The sequence below is a fragment of the Echinops telfairi genome, unplaced genomic scaffold, assembly GCF_000313985.2.
Source record: "Echinops telfairi isolate 266 unplaced genomic scaffold, ASM31398v2 ScPeMD7_2291;HRSCAF=2852, whole genome shotgun sequence".
Taxonomy (NCBI): domain Eukaryota; kingdom Metazoa; phylum Chordata; class Mammalia; order Afrosoricida; family Tenrecidae; genus Echinops; species Echinops telfairi.
In genome coordinates, this window is record NW_022106189.1 from 28591722 (window position 1) to 28609916 (window position 18195).

The window sequence follows — 18195 nt, forward strand, 5'->3', positions numbered from 1 at the left end:
AAAATAAAGACAATTCCTTTTGCCATGCACTGTCGACTGCACTGGGAGGACAACAGGGCTTTCTATTCTCATAAAGAGTTACAGATCTGGAAACTCACAGGAGTTGTTCTGTCCTGTCCTACAGGGTCACTAGGCGTTGGCATCAGCTCCGTCATAGTGAGATTTTGTTTTGGGGGCTTTGTTTTGGGGGATAATAGACATGCAGCCATGACATGGGCTGAAAGGTGGGAGAAGGTGCTCCTGTGAACACAAGAATGTGACCGATTGCGTCCCAGACAGACCTTGAGCAGTCTGTGCAAAGGTGCTGTGGTGGAGAGTGTGAAAGAAGGAATTCTAAGCCTCTTCTCTTGTGGCGTACAAACAGTAGGTAAAAGGGAGGGGTGCGTGTGGGATAATTTAAGGAGAGACTGAAGGTTAAAGGATGCCTTGCTAAGATTGAACCACCAACCTCTCGGTAAGTAAGCGGGTGCTTAACTCCTTACACCAGCCAAAACCCCTTTTAAAAAAATGCATAACATGAGGACCAGCAAGGTGAGAAGCAACTCATTCAAGCTCACATGACTGGGACAGAGGAGAGTACCAAGGTAAGAACAAAGAGGTCGCGTGTGCAAAGTTAGGGCCGGAAGGCAGGGGTATCAAGCTATGACACTCAGATCAAAATGTCGCAATGTGAGGTGGCTTTGATTTTTGAATGATTCCAGCCTCTTTGAGGGATGGTTGAGGCCCTCTAAGTGCAGAGTCTTTGCCCAGATTTGGGGGTAAAAGCAAGCACCAAAATAATGCTAACCCCTGTCCTGAAAATGGCGAACCCCTTTGCTCTGTGCTGCATCAGGAATGAGTAATGCGTATGCGCGAGGGAACACATTAGCACTTAGACAATTCAAAAGGACCTGTTTTTATATCATTTGACTTCTCTTCTCTCCCCCTGTAATTACTTCATTTCAGCTAAATCGCACTGCATTATGATTTAACAACTGGAACAGACACTTCAGCCTTGGTATTTTGCAAAAAGCACCTTCGCAGCGTTCATACCGGCTACCCAGGCTCGCATGGGGGCCAGTGATCAATCCCTTCAGGGCACAGGAAACCACAGACATGGGCCACGTGGTCAGGTTTGCTGCCTGAGTCCTGCCTTGGCAGGGGGCCACCACAGCCCTTTAGCACACCTTCAGGTAAGGACATTTTCCTTACTTTTAGGTGAGCTCTTTTAATTCAGTAAACTTTGGGGGCATCCCTGGGTGGTGCAAACAGCGGAGTGCTTGGCCACTAACTGAACGGCAGGCTGATGGCCCTCGTGGCCCCAGAAACACCTAAGAAGAAAGGCCTGGAGACCCACTCCCAAACACTACAGCCAAATATTGGAGGAGCATGCTCCCAAACCAAGGGAAGGGAGAGAATCCTGAGAGCAGCTAGGGCCAAAAGAATAGTCGCCTACAAAGGAAAACCAGTAAGAGTATGCTCAGACTTCTCAGCAGAAACCATGCATGCAAGAAGAAAATCGAGTGACATATACAATCTCAAAAAAGAACATAAAATGTTGCTCCACATGCAACATATCTCTCTCCAAAACCGTGAGGGAGAAATTGCAGCGGTTAAAAAAAATACTAGAGGTGACACGTTGGACAGAGAATCAAATACAGCAGCCAACAGACTGGAGAACGACATACGGGTCAACCACATCCAGAAGTCAAGACAATGAAAACAGTGTCCAAACAACACAGAAAAAGAGAAAGAGCAACCAAATCCATGCATCCACCCAGATCAAAAACAAACAGAGCACGCTGACAGCGATGACCACGTCTGACAGCGATGACCACGTCTGTCAAGAAGGATACCGAATGTCCAGGGATGGCATGCACCAGCAAAGACACCAAGAATAGCCGTCAGGGTTAGAAAACATGACCTAGCCATCCACTGCCACAAGAGACACACCTTAATCATGAAGACAAAGTAGACTAAACATTAAAGGACGGAGGAAAACTTAGCAAGCTCGCCGTAGCCCAAAGTCCAGCCGTTGAAAACCATGTGGAATACAGCCGAATCCTAAAACACGTGAGATTACAGGAAGTTGGAATCAGCTACACAGCAACTGATTAAGGGATTGTTTGTTTATTTTTCAAAAGTTAAAACATTCTGAAGGAGACTATCCATGAAGCTGCTCAGGAGAGGGTGTGGTTTCTAAAGCCCAGAGTAGTTGGCAGGAAGGGGAGAGAGCAGGGATGTTCTGACTAAAGGTTATTACCACTGTAGCTACTCCTTCACCGTTCATCTGTCCCCTGTCTAGCCCTTTCCAAAGCCTAGTCGATGTATTCTGTCCCACAGTTACCTCCAGAGGAAGGGAGAAAGCCCCCGAAGCTGCACGATGAAATGCAGCCCCCTAATCATTCCCATGCTTCTCCTGCACACTTGCATCCCCTGCCTGTGTGTCCTTCCCAGGCGGTGCTCGGGAAGGCCACACATGTGTAAATAATCAAGCGTACATGTGGTCCACGAGAGGGTTTTCTTTGTAAAATGCCTATCTGCAAGGAGTGAGCAGAGCTCTCCGTTCAAAGAGTGGCTTGTGCTTGTGGAACTACAGACTGAGTCCTTCAAAGGACTCTCCAGACCCTGTTGTTTGATGAATCAGGGGCCACGGAGGAGGGAGAAGGGGGGGCGGGTGCTGATTGGAAACCTTGGTGTCCTGGTCCTAACTCAACACTGCTCAGCTATGCTACCCAGACCTCAAACAGCTCTGCATTTCATAGGAAGCCGCGTGTCCCCTGACTTCCTCATCAGAGGCATAATCCATCATCATTTGCAGGGCAGTCATTTTAAGAAGTAGGGAATGAAAGTCCCCCGTGTAGTTACATTGTAATTTGAAGGAACCGCTGGTTCAGGAAGCTGAGGCTCTGTGGGGAAGGTCACCAAACACATGCTGGCATTGAGCGTGGCACTCAAATTCATCGTCAGGCTAGAGCCAGGCTTGGCAGCATTTTTGTTGTTGTTCCCCCCAGAAAGGGTCAAAACTAAAAACCAAACTCACTGCTTTGAGTTGATGCTGACTCAGAATGACCCTATAGGACAGGTAGAAGTGTTCCCCTGGGTTTCCAAGACTGTAGCTCTGTTACTCTTTACCAGAGTAGAACTCTTTCTCCTTAGGAGCAGCTGGTGGTTTCAAACTGCTGATCTTAGGGCTAGCAGCCCAACATGTAGCTCCTATCCCACCAGGGCTCCTACAAGAAAGGGCAGAGAAGCAACAAGCCCACATGGAGTTCTCCATATTAGCATTGCACCTCCACGGTGTCCCCTCTGATAGAGAACATGGGTTCTCCAAATTCCAGACAACTCTAGACACCTGCCCTAAGACCCTATGAATAAATGCTTCCTCTCCAGTGGTCTCTACTCCACCCTGTCCCTGGACTCCAAGCCCAGCTAGCTGTCTCTGCTCATGAGCCACCATCATGCTCCGGCCTTTGCTGCCTGCTTTCTTTACATCGGTATTTTCCTAGACCAACTCTTTTCTGTTGTTGGAAATAAACCCAAACCAAACTCACTGCCCTGGAGTCAATGCCAACTCCTAGCCACCCTATAGGATAGGGTAGAACTGTCCCTGTGAGTTACCAAATGGTAGCTCTTTACAGGAGTAGAAAACCTCATCTTTCTCCCAAGGAGTGGCTGATGGTTTCAAACTGCTGACCTTGTGGTTTGCATCCCAATTCATCACCACTATGCCACCCTGGCTCCTCTTGTTGGAAATATGCATTGCAGAATTGACACCTACCCAGCCACTTCAGCATGTACAGGTCACCTCCCGTATCCTCCTTTTTGAAGCCCTTCCTCCACCATTAACAGACATGCACTGACCCCTCAGCTTCCCATATGATTTCTGGAGTTGATTCTATCAATATGATCCAGTGTAGACGCTTCTTTAAAAGGGCTCAAGGGTTAAGGCAGATATTTCTTTTTAAGACTAAGTACAACCAGATTTCTCATATAGGCATGGAAGGTGAGACTTCCTCTCACATATTTTGGACATGCTGTCAGGAGAGACCAGTTCCCGGAGAAGGAGATCATGGATGGTAAAGTAGAGGGCAGTGAGAAAGAAGTAGACCATTGACAAGATGGATTAGCACAGAGGCTTCACCAGTGGGTCCCAGAAAATCTAGCGTCCACGTTTCATTAGATGCAAAACCCTTTGAGCACTGGAAATGCCATGGTTTAGCTTTGTGAGTCCTGTGTGGTACCCGGCTCAGCAGATGGCTGAGGTGAAGGCAAGGTGGGGAGAGTGGGGTGGGAGAGAAGGGCGAGTGTGTGAATGAAAGCATGCCCCCTTGTCATGTCGGAAGACCAAGGGAATGAGGCGTGTGAAAGTGCTCACAAAATGCTTCTTCGGCATGTTCAAAGTGAGTCAGTCCCTTTTCAGCTTCTAGGCAACCCCACCCCTGAGACACCCCCATCCCCATCTGACACCACAGAGCAACCGGATCTGCATTTGCTCCTCAGCTGCTGAACAAGCCACCCTCCCGGGAGCTGGCCACACTTTGCTTACCCTTGGTGACTTCGTCACTTCTTCCTTTAACCTCTCAGACTTCCCACCGGACTGTTGGGAAGGCAAGGCCCCTCCTAGTTGAATGGAAGCTGGGGAGGCAGAGTCAGCTTGCAGAGTGGGTTTTCAGCCATGGAGTAGACCCGTGCCCCACATTGTTCACAGGGACTAATGGTCCTGAAGATCGCCAGGCCTTTCTTCTGAGGCACTTCAGCCTGGCCTTCAACCTTTCGGTTACCAAGGCCACGTTCACATGTGATGTGGTGAGCTCTTCAACATCATGCCAAGGGAAGGAGCTGGAGGTTGATCCCTGAGGGAGGTGTTGGGGGTTGATCTTGTTATTTTGGTAAACTCAAGTCTTTTTTTTTTTTTCTTTTTTCTTTTCTAGAAGAGTGCGAACGACAAACACATGTCCAGATTCTTCAAGTGGCTCCTTAGGGCTGCGATTTCTGAAAATGAAAGAGAAACATTTCAGTGAATATAAATGAGTACAGCAACCATGGCTTTGTAAAATGCCTCCTTCTTCCCTGCCTCCCTGGAGAGCATCCCCGGGTGGAGAGCAACCAGCCTGCTCGGGGGAGGTGGGCAGTGGTTTCGGAACTTGAACTTGGACAGATGGGGGCTCAAGTGCAAGCCTGCCTGTTTCTTTAGGCGGATGTTGGATGCCCTGAGTCCATTCTAACTCACAGTACTCCCTGCATGACAGGGGGTAGCAGCTTTCTAGGGTTTTCTTCCATCCTCGTGGAAGCAGACACCTGGTCTTGTGCCCACAGAGTTACTAGCGGGGTTGACATCACCGACCTCTGGGTTAACATTCTAGTACTCACCCACCAGGGCTTCTTCATGTTCAGGTAACTCTAAGCGAGGCTGCTCTGAGTAGCCAATGAGTTGATCCCAACTCATGGTGATGCCATAGGAGTCAACGGAGCAGAACTGTGCTTTATAGGATTTATAGTCACGGGGTCTTTAAAAGGAACTTTTCCTTTGAATTAGGTGACGCTTCACAGAGAAGACCATCCCATGCACATTACAAAGCGTATACACACGTTCTTTCCATCGTCCATTGCTACCCCCTCACGGACTTGTCTCCTCTCTCCCTTTGTTTCCTGTTCCTCTTCCTGCTGCTTCCCTAGCTCTCTGAACTTTGTCCTTGGGCAGATGCCCACCTCTGACCCTAATGGTTGATGTCTCTATCACAGGGGGAGTTCACGTCCTGACCTGAGGGGGCGCTGAAAGCCATAGTCTCAGGGGTCCACCTGGCTCTCTCTGAGCAGAAAGCCTGGTCTTAACGTACAATCACTGATTTTTATTTATTTATTTATTGGGGCGGGGGTTAGGTCAGCAGGCTTTTCCTCGAAGGCATCTCTGGGTGGACCAGAACCTCCAAACTTCCTGTTAGCACTCAAGGGCACTGATGGACAGCTTCACGCTGTACTTTATCACTGAAAGCTACATCCATAAAATGGGCATATGACTCCCTACAACACAGACGTTTGTGGGCATTGCTCCAAAAATGTAGCATTAAATGTATGATGGGTGGGACCAGGCACTCAGGAAGGACCTAATAAATAATCATGAGCGTGAGTGTTGTGTCCGTGACAGGGTGTTCTAATCTTCCAAGATCCCCAGTCCCATTTCAGTTGATTTGTTCTGGACACGTCTACTGGATGCGCATTGACAAGGTGTCACAGCCCCTCCACTCAGGAGACACACAGTGCCACCCAAGTGACCACAGGCAAATCTGCTATTTTCAGTCCACATATTCAAACAAGCTCAAGCATTCTCCAGAGAAGGCAGGGATGTGTAAACTATTGTCTTCTATAGCCATGCTTTAAAAAAAAAATCTCTACTCATTTTTAACCTCACTTGGGTACATAAATTCAGCCTGGAAACGTGATTTTTAAAAATAAAACCCTTCGCACCCTTCGATTTCCTTTCATCCTTTATGAAGTAGTTAGGGTTTGTTTCTGCTTTGCTACTGAAATGGAGCAATTCTAGAGGAAAAGCTTGTTTGAAAGATGTAGATGACTGTCCTGCGAGCACAAATCCTTCTCCAGCCATCAAAAGCTTATGTGGTGGTGAAACAAGGGGTGCATGAGTTGAGGACAGACCAGGTCTGGACTGAAGTGGCCAGGGTCCCCAGGCCCAGGCCTGGGCTCAGATTCCGGCCACGGGTAGGTTAGTGGCCCCAGAGCCACCCAGAGAGAAATCGATGAGCAGTCAAGGAAGTGGGGAAGAAGTCACATCACTTCCCAGCTCGCCCCGCTCTGTGCGTCGCCTCGAATTGTTTTAGTTGGGTGAATTGTCTTCTAGAAAGACCCCTTGGTAAGCAACACAAACAAATAAACAAACGCACAAACAAAACTGCGTGGTCAAAGGATCCCCTGACTCCTGACAAGCTCGTGGATGTCAGACCAAAGACAAAACAGAGCTACAGGCGAGTCTTCTGGCTGCAGCTTTCAGAAGAGGAATTCCAGGAGCTTCGTCCGAGCTACCTCTGAGTAGGTTCGTGCTCCCAGACTTTTGGTTACTGGCCAAGTGCTTACCTATCTGAGGGCTGCCTGATTCCTCGATGAAATGACCGCGATGTGTAGCTTTGTGCCATGCATGTTAGGTTTCAGAAAAATGACTTCAATGGGTTTGATAGGAGGCCCTCCTGTATGTCTCAATGCTGATCTCAGTTTGGGCACACAGACCAGGCCCTGTAACAGGAAAGATAGGAATTCTCCTTCCGTGCCTGGTATGTAGTAGCTGCTCAGTAAATGCCAACTGAATAAGAGTTGCTGGTGGATGGGGGTGACTGTTTCCCATTCCGGGCACTGAGGCATGAGTCAGAGGATGTAAGTCGTTTTTAATATTTCCAAGAGACTGTGCTTGTGTGTGTGCGCGCACGTGCTTTGCTTAATTCACTCTCCGTCAAAGAAAATACCCCATGGAGATTTCAGCATGTTTAGATTCAAATTCTGGAACTAAACTTTATATCCAGTTGTCATGACAACTGTGATATTGAGACAATTAGCTACAACCTGAGTGTTTTGGAAAGGCTGATCATTTCAGGAGCAGGGTGGGGACTGGAGGAGAGTCCTGTTCAACTTCAGGTCTCTCAGCTCCAGAGCACCTTCCTTAGAAAGATCTCCAGAACCCATCATACCCTCTTGCTGGTGTGGAGACACTGGGCCTCACTAGTATGCCCTAGGTGGCCTCGAAGACATTTTAACGATGCTGTGGACAGTTCCTCCATTTCCAGAGGGCAAGTAAGGTCCAGGTAGGGGATGCTATCTACCTGCTTTCGTGCACAGCCTAGAGAACTGGGGAATGGTGCCGCATAATGCCAATACCCATTATTTTAGCCCATCGTGCCCAGATGTCTCCTCTCCCTTCTAGGGGACACTCAGTATCTCAAGCAGAGGGATTGCAATTGTGATTTCAGTGTTCAACACGAGCAGATGAAGAATATAGCTTTTCCAGATTCTTTCAGGATGAGGGTCCGATGATTTGGGGGCAGCCCCAGCGGGCTGGGCAATCAGAAAGATGCAAGGCGCCTTTCTCTCCAAGCTGTGGGGCTGAGATGGCCGCCCAAGATTTCTCTTTTCCCGTTTTGCCTTCTGAAAATGAAGCTCTAATTTCCCCCACTAAGACCCCCAGCTGGTTTCCTTGGTAGGCTAATAACAGTTCACATAAGAACAAGGGAAATGACATCCCTGCTTTGATGTGTGATCAAAAAACAAACAAGAAAAAGAGAACTCTCTCTAAACGCCTTTCCAAAGGGGTTGATATCTGTGAGTCCAGAGGAAGTGGAGATATAAAGGGATTTGTCAAACCCTGTTGTGATCTCAGTGATGCAGAAAAGCACGGAGTCCATTCCTCCAGCCAGACCAAATGCAAACTCAAGACTCACGAGCGGGGCTGCCCTCCTCCTGTGGCCTTGGCCCTGGCTCCAGGGTAGCCTGGGCCTCCTAGGCCTCTGAGGGATCCCAGGGACTTCCCTTCCCTTTCTTTTTGCTTATTAATTAATTGACTTGTTTGTTCCCTGTGGCCTTGATTTGAAAAGTAAAACGAAACGCAGCAGGAGACTTTGCACCCACATCATCAATCAATGCCCTGCCTTGGCCGCCACATGAGAAATGCCCAAGATATTAAGTTGCTTCAGTTTGTCTTTGGTGCTTGAAGTTCAAAGTCTATGTAAAACAGGCAACTGGGTTTGACTTCCTAATGCAATCCACCCTCAGAGCAACTGGGCTGCTTGTCGGGTTACAGCAGGCAGGGGGGGATGGTCAGGGATAGAGTTGGTGGCAGCATGGTTCATGAGCAGAACGGCAATCCTTACGAAAGTCTTGATTCTATGTGTAATCATTGGTTGGAGGTATTAAGTCATTCACAGTGCCTAGGTTGTTAGGTTCTGACAAGTCGGGTCCAACTCATAACGACCAGTTGACGAAGAGATGGAGAGAGTGAACAGAAGAAGCCCATCCCCATCATGATTATGTGCGAGCTCCTTGTTGCTGCCACAGTGTCACTCTGTTGAACCAAGGTGTAAGAAGCCCATTTTGCTGATGAGAAAAGTGATGTGTAAGTGACTTACGTGATTTTTCTACCAGCATGCAAAGCACTTAGACACCCCCCTTCCCCACAAAATCTGGACTCAAACCCATATTGACCCAATGCTTCCCGCCACCCTGTGATGTCACCCTTGATAACCATCCAGCCTAACTCAAATATCTGCTCTCCTGCAGGGACTAGCGTATAGTATTATTAACTCTAGAATGATTCACTCTCTCCATCAATGGAATGCACAAGTTCTATCCAAAATACCTGATTAAACCTGTTCCCAGACACTGGGCAGTTGGTTAGACTCCTCCTCCGTCAGGGTGAGGCTCCCCAATGCCCACTTCAGCATCTTAAAGGAAGAGCTCCGTGACATGCGTTCTCTCAGGGACGAGAATTTGAGAAGCTGGCATCTACACCAGTATGGCTTGAGTGTCTTTTAGCTTCTCTCAGAGAAGAAGTGTCAGGTCGAAAGGGGACAGGTCCAGGAATCAAGAACGCTGTGTTCTTTGTGCTCCCTGTGCCTCTAGATGGCTGCCCAACCTCTGGCAGGTCACTCAGGTGGTAAGAAGCCCCCAGTAAAATCAGTATGCTATTTAAACACACATCCATACACACTCACACTCTCTCTCTCTCCCTGTCCCAATACAGGATAAGTCAAAAAGGATTGGTTCCAATTCAAACACTCATGGGTTTATCCCAAACAAAATGTGCTTTTAAATGTCCCACCCATCGGTGGGTGGTTGCAGACAAGTCCTCTAGGTAATACACTTGGCTTTGTCTCCTTTGGGTGCCTCCTAAAAAAGTCCAACTGAACCAGTGGATTCTGAGGGGATTGGGTGGCCAATTACATTCAAGGCAGAGAGGGCAGCTTAGATGGTCATGGTGACTGGTTTTTGCTTTTGTTTTGTTGGTTTATTTGTTTAATTCCGAGGGAACCACCTTGATCCGTTTTCTCAAAGGACCGAGCACCATCACAGGAGTTTATTAGGAAGAAGTTTGAGGAATATTGCCAAGTGTATTGTTCAGAGAAAGGCCAGGAGAGTAAGCACCGAGGATCTTTTCTTTATTTCTTTTCTCATGAAAACGCATCTTCCTCTTGAAGAGAAACAAACACTATCCACCAGACTTTTGCTGGGAAACTTTACTCTTTCTACCTCATAACCTTGATCTTGAGACTTCTTTCTGCTCCCAGAACTTAAAGGATGTTTAAAGGACATGATCTGCGTCCTTTCAATGGTCCCCTGGGGGATGTCAAAACTGCTGCTTTGATGTCCTGTAAACTGAGCGATCCAGAATTATTTAGGAGGAGTGATGGAAAGATGTCTACACTGACTTCAGAAGTGTGTCCACCGAGATGGAGACTCTGTTGAGAAACAAGAACTTCATGTTTTGATATTTGTGCTTCAGAAATATTTCTATGTTTTTTTTGGTCTGAATGTTGGGTTAGCATTTGGCTGCCCACTGCAACATCGGTTTTTGAAAACCATCACCCACCCTTTGGGACATGCATGAGAGTAACTGCTTCTGAAAAGGCTAAAGGCCCCAGAAATCCCGTGTGGGGTCAATATAAGCTGGGATTTGCATGATGGCAGATGGTTTCGTTTGCAGTTGGTCATACACTTATATGTTGACTTTTAAAGAACTCAGTGATCCTTGGGCATGTGTGGTATAAACCAGCTGCTGCCCTAACACCCTCGTGTACTATTTCAGATTGAATTGTGCCTCCCTAGAATGATACATCAAAATCTTAACCTCTGGTAGCTATGACCATGAGTTTGTTTGGAAATAGGAACTTTGGAGATGATATCAGTTGAGTTAGCATGATGTCCTACTGGAGTAGGGTGGGTCCTAACCCAAAACCTCCAGTTTCCTTAGGAAAAGAGGAGAAGGGATGCAGGGCCTGAGAGACTCAGAGATGGAAGATGGCATGTGAAGAGAGAAGCAGTAGGTGGAATGATGCAGCTACACAAGTCACAGGACACCAAACATTCCAAGATCCAGGAGGAACTGGGGAAAGGCAAGGACAGATCATCCTCCAGAGCCTTCAGAGAGGGCATGGCTCTGAAAACATCCGGTTTCTGTCATCTAGCCTCCAGAACTATGAGCGTCCAGAAGAATGGGAATTACATTTCTGTGGTATGATTTTGTAGTATTTTTTACAGCAATCCTAGACAAATAACACACAAAAGTGAAGTATTACAATAGTTCCCAGGTAACCAACAAAGGTGATGATTGAGGGTCGTAGAGATTAAGGGAATTCTTCAAGTCACAACAAGATGAAGTTGTGAATATATTTCTGGGAGAGAAGTACCTGAGTTCAAATCCATGTTTATTCTGCAATATATAGACTCTCATCTAAGATCACCCGAAAGATATCAGTGTAGACACTTGGACATGATGTTGAGCTAACGGAGGCTCATTATATGCCCAATGGGGTGTCTGACAAGGAAAACCAAATCACAGAGGTATTTTTCTGGAGGACAGCAGGACCTCCTAGCTCATTGGTATGTGCATGGCCAGGAAAATGGGTAAGAGTCTTAGTTCACTAGAGAGTCTCTGAATGTGAAGGTGCTCAAGGAGAGTGAGGCAGCTAATCACGCAGTTCATGTACAGAATGTGTGTTCCTGCTCATGAACGGAACCAAGTATTTCATTCTCAACCACCTCACCTGCCTTGAGAATTTGGCTTGTTAACCACGCACCTGCTACACAAATGTTCAAGTTCCCATTTGACTACAGTTCCATTGCCATGGCTATGATTCCCTGTAAGGGGAAATTCATGACTGGACCCAAACAAACAACGGTGACCACTGCCTCCTGATGATTGCACACCTGGGGAGAGTGACCCCTTCAAGTAGGGACTATTATTGGCATTCACTTTTTTTTATTTACTATTTCAATCTGCATTCCAATTCAGCAGGTCTTTTGCAAATAACTTTGCACCCTCGGTGGAAAGAGGAGAGTTCCATTTTCCCAGTAATGAAAATTTTCTGAACAAAGACAGAAGGTAGATCATACGCCCAGCTCCAAAGCACCAGCACAGGGACTTCCTGTGGTATATTTGCATACCTAATTGCTGTGGTTACTTTTAACCACATTCTTATTTGTTCTGCTCCTGGCCAGGTGTTCGGGCTCTTCTCATTTTACCTGGAATACTTATTCAAAAGCTGTAGTTAAGACAAAGGGGGAGGTAGGACAGGGTCTCTCCTAACCTCAAGCCAGGGAGTAAGTGAGAGAGACACATGATGAATGGCTATTACAATACAGTGTAAAGAATGTCCACCTCTCCTGATGGAATGAAGATAGGAATCTTATTACCCCCCACCATTGAGTAGACTGCCTCACAGTGACCCTATAGGGCAGCATAGAACTGCCCCATCGGATTTCCAAGTCCATACATCTGTACCGAGGCAGACGGTCACATCTTTCTGGTGGGCTTAAAAATGTCTGACATTTTGGTTGGCTGCTGAACATATATCCACCATATCAAGAGGGTTCTAAGAATCTTATAGGTGCTTCTCTCACTTATTTTAATTCTTTCTTTTTTTTCTGCAACATGTTATATTTCAATTCATTCTGCAATGCCCTTTGAACCCTGTACCAACCTCCTCTAACTTACTCATTCAAATAGCACATCATTATGAGCTACACTCTTATTGTAGGTACAACACACTGCTACCTAGAGAACAAACAAATGAACCCTAAGGTGCTCTCAATGCTCTAGTCTAAAGGGAGATTCCAGAACTGGCTTTCAGCAGTTCCCGCTACGAAGCACACTCTGAATACGTGCTGCATTCTTCATGGGCCTCAAGTTCTTAGAAAAACTCCTGGCTGCTAACAACTGTGCTTTTGCTGTTTCTCCCATTTGGCACATCCTCTACCCCTAAGGATCCCAGGCATCACTTGAGCCCCAACGGTGGACTCAACTTGCTTCTGCTATTCCCCTACTGGGATCATACTGTTAGGGTTGGCTGGATCATCCGTGGTCACACTCAACTGAATTGAGGAATCACATTGCCCTCCTCAAGGTGAGGAATCACCCTCAACTATCTAGCAGCTGAGGGCCCAACACTGTAAAGGAGCAGCCCCCACTGTTGAATGGTTCTTATTTCTAGGAATTTCTTTTTATGGAGCCCCAATTCATTCCCACACAGCTTTCACTTAAGCTCTGCTCTGCCTTTTGAAAGAGCACAGGGTTTTTAACATGATTGAAGGCAGCCATTTTTTCTACCATCACCACCCAGCTCAGATCTCTACTTTTCCAACCTAAATGGCCTCATCTCTCCTCTGGGAATGCTGTGCTTTCTCAATGCTGTATTCAAACGTGATGTCGTATTATAGTACATAGTTCCAACTGCAGTGTTTATGGAAGAGGTTTCATCCAGCTCTGCTTTTCTTCATTGATGTTACTACTCAAACTTACTTCATAAGCAGAGTCCCTGGGGGACACTGATGAGTAAGCACTTGACTAAAAACTAAAAGGATGGTGGTGGTTCAAATCCACCCAGAGACATCTCAGAAAAAAGACCTGTCTACTTCCAAGAAGCCCTAGCAATGGACAACCATATGAAGCACATGGATTTGCCCCGAGTCAGAATAAACTAGTTATCAACTAGTAACAGCAACATCATGCTAACCTTTGTGTTTTCTTTTTACCCAAAACTATTTCATTATGGTGGTCTTGGTAAACATATGGTCAACTGAAATGTCAACCACTTTTTTTTTCTGTAGGGACAATCATTTATTTGAACAACTTATTTGGCTTACCACTCCCTTTTCAGAAAAAGAAGGAAAGAATAAAGAAATCTCATTTCTTCCTTGATCATTGAAAATGTTTCTATTGTAGCCCATAATCCAGGATAAAGTGTAGGTATCTGCTTCCCCATGATTCCAGTGCCCCCCTCCCCAGGGGGCAGTATAGCCCACTTTTAGAAACATTGATTTAGAAAGACCCTCTCTATCTGTCCAGGAGCCCTGGTGGGGTAGTAGTTTGAAACCACCAGATGCTCCACAGAGAAAAATAGGGCTTTACTCCCACAAAGAGTTATAGTCTTGGAAACCCCCAGCGGCAGTTCCACCGTGTTCTGCAGGATCACTATGAGTCAGAATAGGCTCGATGACAGTGAGAGATTGAATCTCCGTCTACAGAAAGACAGGGCATTCTATTCCTGTAAAGAGTTACTCTCAGAAACGCACAGGGCAAGCAATTCTACTCTGTTCTACAGGAACAGTACGAGTCCGCATCGATTCAATGGCAGTGAGTTTGGTTCACTTTGATTTTCTCTATCTGGTGCTTAAGCCGTAGAATTTAAAACTTGATGTCCACAAGCCCAGGCATTTTTCACCCTGCCATGCTCCGCCTCCACGGAATAATTTGCCTGTTTTTCTATAGTTCTAAGTGATGAAAACCTCAAATGCCTGGGCAAAAATCACAGGGATTGAGAGCTGGCCTGAAATATTTCAAAGTTGTATGATTCCAATAGACAGAACTGTCGGGAATAATGGTTATATTTTACACATCAGCATAATAATAGTTAATAATGATACTTTGTATGAATCCACTGCCTTGTCTCTGGACACATTGGCAGAGTAAAGTAAATCTAACGTTGATATTAAAAAATAAACCCCTGAATTAACATCAGCGTGACACCCAAAAAACTAGAAGGCATAATATACGGCTCCCTGACAGCCTGGAAATGAATGGTTTTGCAAAGCCTGGAAATTGTGCTTGTAGGATGACAAGAAAGTAATATGTCGTCTGAGACTACCTCTAACTTCTACCCTCAGGGTGGGTGTGGGCATAGTTTAAACTGTGGAGAAAAGTAAAGCCGGAAAAGATATGAAAGCAAAGCCAAGTTTAGGAGAGGCTGTGGTTCTTGGGAGAAGAGGAACTGAGGGGTCAGAGGCTGCCCACGTGGACCTAGAAGAAGGCTGCATTGTGAAGGGTGTCAGATTCCTCACTTCTAAGGGATAATAAGCACAGTGGATAGTGACTCATAAAGGCTTTGGTCTCAAAGGACACCTATTCTACTCACTTAATAACTATCTCGCAATCCAACATTTTCCTTTTACAACAATAGTAAACTAAAAATTACTCTCCAACTATTTTGTATACTAACAATGGCCATTTGGTGGTAATGAACACTGGGGTGCAAGGTGAGAGACACACAGGCTGTGACAGTGAAGGGCATCTGTCACCTTGCCTCGGCCATGCTTCCCAGGGTTTGACACTTGTGCAATGAGGTAGCTATCCTGCATTTTGTAATATGATGTGATCACCATTCGCTCTCATATAAAGCTGATTTTTTTTCTACTACCAGCCTGGGCTTTGGCACCTACCCATGTTGCTAAGGATGACAAGACAATAGTATGTTGCCTGAGGTATATTAGAGTGTTCTTATTTCAGAAGACTGTAAACAAGTCTCAAGTTCTGCATTTCTGAGTGTGCTCAGGATAAAGTCTGTTGGAGTCAGCAGGGTCAAGGGAATAGCTGAAAGTTAGATAAGAGAGTTATTGGGTACAAATTAGTCTATTTTAATACCTTACATAAATTATTGTATTTATTATCATGCTCCTTGAAATACCTCTCTAATAAATTGTATTTTTTATGATAACAAATGATGCCACAAAGGTCCAGGATAAAATGCTAAACATTAACAACAGATCAAATAGAAATAAAGGGTGAAATCTAATTTTAAGTCTTTCTGCCTCTGCAACAAAATCATGGGGTTCTTGCTGGAATAATAATTTAATAAATGAAGGGATTGCTTGATGTCTCTTAAGCCAGGGAAGAAAAGGCAATTTAGTTTCTTTCCTTGATATCCCCCTACTTTTACTCCCTGGGCACTTATATTTGTTGAGAACTTACCATGTGTAGAAGGAAATAATGCATATAATTTCTAAATACCCTGTTCTCAAGGAGTCAGTATAGAAAAAGAAAAAAAAAAACACATGAATATAAATGACTAAATTCTGAAAAACCTAAGGAAAACGGTGCTAGATGCTACAAGGTGACGCTGTGGGGCTCTGTCTGAGCACTGAGAAGGGTGAATACTATCCTCGTGGCGTGGGGGCAGTCAGGAACTGGAGCTGAAAGGATCATAGATCACTTGGACCTATGGAACTACAAAAACGGGCATACCAGGCTGCAGAAACACCCACAGCAAATATATCTGAGAGGAACACAAAGACACTGTTATGGGTCTGGGCCACAAGGGACCACTATTGAATGAGAACCCATTTTATGGTAGATCTTGTCATTATACTCACAGTTCCCTCTTTCACCCTTAATCCTCGCCATGATCCTACTGGGCAATAGTCAATATTTCATGACAGCTAACTTTTATTAAACATGATGCCATATCACATTATAAGGATCCTTGGCTTGGCGATACAGTGGCTAAACAACTTAGCTGCTAAATGGAAAGCCAATGGTTCAAATCACCAAATGCACAGTGAACAAGAGATGTAGCCTTCAGCTATCATAAAGATTACAGTTTCACTCTCCCCTGTAAAGTTTCTATGCGTCAACATCCACTCAAAAGCAAAAGAAGCAAAAGAAGTTTTGGAAAGTACATATTTTATATCTGATATCTTTATGTCATGTGCTTGGCACTTCGTTGATCCTAATTTTGGACTTCCAAGTACTTTGCTGTACATTTTAAACTCTGGACACCCCTTGTTACTGGTTTTAGCTAATAGCATGGGACAGAAGTTCTGGCCTTAGGGTTTAATAAGCTTTGAAGAACACTCTCCTTACCCACTTCTTAAGACCCTGTCAAGTCACCATAAGAATCATCCTGGGCTAGCCTGCCTGAGAATGGAAAGTCACCCACCTGTTTCAGCTGACACCAATCTAGACTAATATTCAGCTAGTCAATTCCTTAATAGGTAAAAGAACCCAGATGATTATAGAATCCTCACCTTCTATGTGAGGTACTTGGGTTTGGTTCCTGATCAATGCACTTCACATGCATCTACCTACCCCCCGTCTGTCAGTGGTAGTGTCTAGGCATGTCTCTATGATGCTAAACAGGTTTCAGTGGCGCTTCCAGGTTAAAGCCAATATGGATGAAAGATCTGATGACTTGTCTGACTATCAGGAAGTATGTGCAACAGAGAGGTTGCACATACAGGTTCGGGAGAGGGCCCAGGATGTCATGCCACATGGAAGTAAACCACAAAGGAAAAGGAGAGAGTGAGGGTCTAGACCCCTTATTGATACATCAAGTCTGGAGGACGATGTCTCTGTGTGGAGCTTCCAAGGCACAGAGAGGACTGTAGGGCTGACAACAGATCAAGACATGATGTCACCTCACTGGAGCATACCACGATAGAGGACAATACTGGGGACACACAGCAAGGAGTTAGTCTGGTCTAACCTCCCCCACAGCAGGCGAACCAAGAAGGGAACATAAAAGGTCAGCAATGGGAGCAAAGCCAAGCCACAAAGCTTCTGAAGATTCCCCCAAATTAACTTTAGGTTAGGAGGGGGAGTTCCCAGAATACCCCCAGGACCAGTGGGGAGTTAGTCATAAAGGTCAGCAGACAGACATGGAATTATGTGTGCTTTTTTTGCTTTTTTTTTCCTTAGTTATTTTTTTTCTTTTTCTCAATTTATTCAAATTTTTGTCTTCTTTTTGTTTTGTCTCCATTATTGTTGGCTTTGCCTACCTATATAAGATAGGCATGGGAAGCAAGCTCAAGGAGAAAGCAATGGGACTAAGGTTCCAGAAGGACTTGAGAGGAGGGGGCGAGGAAAGGGAGTGGTGAGCAAAAAATGCCAGACAGGGGGAAAACTAGGGAATTGAAATCAACAGCGAGGAGGACACAGAGATCCTGGGAGTGTTGGAGCAACAGCAATCTAGCTGAGAGGAATTACTAGGAGGCAGAAGAAGGGTGAGCTTGATGGTGCACCAGTAGGAAGGTAAAAGGAAACAGAGGAAAGATCTAGGAAGGAAAGCTATGGATTGAGGTATAAACATAGGTGTGTACATATGTAAATACATCTCCACAGGAAAAGAGGGACCAGATGTCAACCCAGTGCTCCAAGGTGTGAATGCAACATGCCGGCGCAGAGTAGGGAGCCAGTGGAGAGGTCTGGGGGGCTGGTCCCAGTCCCAA